The sequence below is a fragment of the Phalacrocorax aristotelis genome, chromosome 3 (genome assembly GCF_949628215.1).
Source record: "Phalacrocorax aristotelis chromosome 3, bGulAri2.1, whole genome shotgun sequence".
Classification (NCBI taxonomy): domain Eukaryota; kingdom Metazoa; phylum Chordata; class Aves; order Suliformes; family Phalacrocoracidae; genus Phalacrocorax; species Phalacrocorax aristotelis.
This window is the reverse complement of record NC_134278.1, coordinates 103,031,185-103,035,928: the sequence shown is the minus strand read 5'-3', so window position 1 is coordinate 103,035,928 and position 4,744 is coordinate 103,031,185.

Here is a 4,744-nt window from a genome sequence, read left to right as displayed (position 1 = left end):
AGCTAGTGTTAGCTAAAGATGTTGGACACCTGGATTTAACACCTCTGCCCATCTGAGCCTGTTCACCTGTGTGCCAGGCCTTAAAATGTTACCTATATAGTCAACTTATCTAGTATCTTTTTAGTATAGACTATCATCATTTACTAGAACAGAGGAGGTATTCCAGATTTTCCTTTGCTTGGGTGTGTACCTGCAAAAGAGTTATGCTTGTTCTCCATCTCTCTCTTAAAGGAGTGTTTAACTGTTGCAGTTTGAAGTAGAGAAGACTCAGCACCCTGCACCAGTCTCCTGATCACTGATTTGAGTAACCTCCTGCAAGCGTGGGATACCGACCTGCACTCTGTCAGGCAGAGGCAGGAAATGAGCTTGTTCCCTATGTCTTGGGTGATCACTGTTTACCAAACAGGTTTTTCAAAAAACACAAAGTTTAGAAGAGCCAGTAAGGCCCCTTATTCCCCAGGGCACAGCAGTGAGCCTGGCTACCTTAGCTAACCTGTTGTCATTGAGATAGGTTTTGTGAGTTTGATTTGAAGTACAGAAAATCCACTGTTGTTAAGCTGTAGACGCTGCTTGGGTGAGGAGGCACCTGAAATCTTTTGTGGGTTCGTTGTGTAAATCTGCAGGCTCCTTTGAAATGCAAGCAGAAGTTGGTTGCTCCTTATTAACTTAAGTTCTCAAAAACAGTTGTGTAATGAGTGTTAAACATTCATTAATTGCTAGTGACAAGGAAGTTAGATTCCTGAGAGCAAAGCCAATGAGATTTTGTAACCTGGGCCTTAAAACAGTGAAGACAGTCAAAATAGAGCAGAGAGTATACTTACAGCTTTTCCACTACTTCACAGGGCCGGTATTTTGTGGTTGGAGGATATGTTGCTCAGAGTTCTTGAAAGTGCTTATTGTTTTAAATTAAATGGAACATGAAGGAGTAATAATCCAATACTCTGAAGCTCAGAATAAAACTTTGGAAGAATTAATTGGTTGCTTGTGCTCTCTTGGTGTAATTATAGCTGTTTGTCAGAATGTATTCTGGTAGACATCAAGCACATTAGATTGTAGTTTGAATTAAAAAATGCCACAGAAAGATGTTACTGTCATGTGTACGGTAGAGAATTTCTAAAAATATTGCTTCTGCCGCTTCTTGGCCTTTAAAATATGCAGAACTAAATCAGACTGCAAGGCTTACCTGTTGTCATAGCTGATTTTAGTGTAAAAATCCTTTCTGGAGCACGTTTTGGCTAAATACTGATATGCAAGCATGTGAACAACCTCTGCTGCCTTAGAGCTTATGGTTCCCACTGATGGATCTATGTAGAAAGTCTGGCTTCAAAGATGGAGTTAGTTTTGTTTGAGTTCGGAGGGTTTGGGGTGAAGTTCTTAATGTAGCCAAGGTCTTGTGGGGGGCAGCCAAAATAATTATGAACCTTAGTCACAGTAGTAAGCCAAAAACGCAAAGGCAGTGATTTAATACTTCCAGAGTAGTAAGAATGGTTGAACGCTCAACCATCCTTCACTTCCATGGCTGTGATTTTTAATTGCTAATCTCTAGCCCAGTTAATGTATGCTTATATCTGAGGAAGGTCTCTCTTTTGGGTTTACTTTTTTATGACGTGTAAGTGTCGTGGTTTAACCCCATCCAGCAACCAAGCACCACAGATCCACAGGTTTATGTAGTACATCATTCTGGTAGCAAACGTCATTTATACTTAGAAGAAAATGGAGCTTCCCTTCATTCTCTTTGCCCTGCAGAAATAGTAATGGCTGACTCATAACCTTCTGGGCAAGAACTATTGCATTAGCATCAATAGGATATTTGGAAATATGCAATAATTTAAATCAGGTTTATCCATAGACCCATCTTGACTTAAGCCTCAATCCTGCACCTTTCAGAGAAATGAATTTTTTTAAGTGTTTCCACTGAACAGGTTACAGTCTAAATCTGCTTAAATAAATGCCCAGTGAGGAGCTCAGGGTTTGGAAGTGGGATGAACCCTTTCTTTGGTACGCATCAGAGTATTTTCCAGTTAGGACTTCCAAATGCCTGTCTGACTACCACCTTTCCTTCTCTACTTTGGGAAGGGAGAAGCAGCTTGTTTAAAAGCAGGTTCCCTCTCTGTTTGGGCAATCAGCCTGTGGAGAAATGTTTGATCCCATGACACATTAGATCAGATTTACACTTAGAACCATGCAGATTTTGCTTTACAGGAAGACATTTTTGTACTGTAGACACCTGCAGCACGTACAAAGGTGATGTTGAGTGCCGTGTGCTAATTTAAAATAATTTCCCCAGTAATGAACTGGATCAAAAATGAAAGATGGTGCTGCCAGTATTTTTAATAACATGTTGACATATATTTTGGAAACAATGTGGCCCATGCTTCCGTTTGTATTTATAATTTAGTATGACTCATAACCAGAAGTCAGAACTGTCCTGGTGAAAAGAAGAGAATGGATATTAAGATTACAAGTGCCAAGGCAGATTTTGTATATCAAAAGCTGACAAAAAAAGACAATTTGCAGAGGTTTCAGTAAGTACATCATTAAATCATCCTTGGCTCCTTCTCAATTGTTTCTTTTTTAAACGATGCTTCTCTAAGCAAAAATACAAACATGTGAAACACTGAAGGTGACTTTCTTGGAAGAACTGTTTTTTTTCCCCACTAGGGAAATATATTTTTTCTGAAGATGTCCAACTGATTAATGCCAGACCACATGGAATTACTAAGTGAAATCCTCAAGATGTTCTATTGTTTTTATAGCACAACTCAGTTGCCAGTGTTTTTCTGTATGTGAAAATATTTGGCAGCTTTGTTGACCAGATAGGCAATGGTATGTGAATTTCGTATTTTATATAAAGACCCTTGGTTTCACATCTAAAATTTAGGGGTTTGATGTTCAACTAAAACGGGGTAAGTGATTGCCTTAATAATTTCTGTAGAGCGTCAAGAGAAAGGAGGGCGTCGGGTCATGCTCCACTCCACCAGAACTGGACATACATGTTTGGTTTTACTGAAGGCATTTTCGGACACAGCAAACTGTCAAGCCTGGAATTGCCTGTAGTTCTGCTGGCCTCAGCAGCTCTCCCCATGGCCTGTGTGGAGACTTAGGTCTGCTCTCCCAGTGTTACAAGCAAGTTCTGTCTTTGTAGTGGAACCCCCTTACTACGTTTGGCATGAGCAGTGCTGAGAAACATACGTATTGTATAAATTCCCTTCTTGAAGCACTACCAGTACTTTGGTTAAGCCACTGTAAAACTACTGGTATGCATTTGTTCATAGTTTGGAAAATACTGTTTTCATTACAGTAAACCAATATAAACATCAGCAATATTCCTATCAAACAAATTAGTTCTCATGTGAAATGTATGGTAAGTAAATTTGTTGTGTAGCTGAATACAGTGTTGTTTAATGGAACTTGATTTGGTGCCAACCAAACATATGGATCTTTAAATGCATTTCCCTTGTGGCTATGTTGAAATCATCCACCAATAACATGTGTTGAATTCCCTTCCAGACTTGCAGGCTGGCTGCCCTTATTGTATGAGGTTTTGAAATGCAACAAATAGTATTGGGGGGGGAGGAATACAGTGCAAAAATTTAAAAAAATTTTTGCTTGACTAAAGCTTTTCTTCTCCCTGCCACTTCCTCTCAGCCCGGAAGAGAGTTTTGTCTTCAAAAGCTATAAAGGTCCTTTGTTCCTTTGAGGATTTCTGTCTCCATTTCTCTTCTACTTCTTTCCTTTTTACCAGGGGAAATTGATAAAAGGAGGAAAGGGAAGATAAATGGAAGACAGGGAAATAAAGGGAAATATTTTTGTCCTTGCCTTTTTACAATATTAACATTATTACTATAGGCATATGTATTTCTGAAAAAACAATTTTTCAGAAAACACTGCCTTTTTTTTTTTTTTTCTCCATAGTTGTCACAGTATGTTCCTTGACAGGGAGCAGTATTGGGGAAGCTACTTCAGCCAATACATTTTTAACCAGAGATTTTTAATGGGCTAACACAACAGATTACCTTAAGGTTTCACCAGAAGTAATAGTGTAGATCCTTGCCTACCAAACACTTCTGTGCATGCTTATATTGATTGCTGTGTGTAGTAGTATTCCAAATCAGTGTCATTCCCTTCTTGTAGTGAAACAGATACACAAGCATCAGAAAGTTTAATAATGTGTTCCTCCATAGCAGTCTGTGCATTAAGGTGGGCTTTAAAAATTACTGTACCATAATTACTTTACTGTAATTACTGTACTGCAATTACTTTAAAACCTTCCCTTTGTACTTAATCAGATGCTGAAGCAGTGCTAAGAAGGGTGGGCCTCATTTAACTTTGTCAAATTTCCTCCAGTGCTATAAGCACAAGTGAGTGTGTTATAATGATTTACATGTATAACATCTGCATGTGCTGATGTCTCTTGTAGTCAAAATTGTGTTTTGGCTTACTGAGACAATTAAATGGCGCAAGTTCTGTTCCCATATTTGTGCCCAGCATCATACTCAGAGCTTTGAATTTGTTTAGCTTCTGGCTGGCTGGCCAAACCTGGTAAGGTTACCTGACGGTGGTACGCAAAACTTGCAGGCATTCAAAAATAGCTTAACATCCATCTCCAGGCACTGGATTGAGACCACCTTGGAGGGACTTGGCTTCAGAGAGCAGCAGGAAAATAAAATGTTCTTTCAATAAATAATTAGGAGGACCTGTTAATGCTATACAGAGTAGAGCGGAGTTGTCTGTGCCAGTTCCT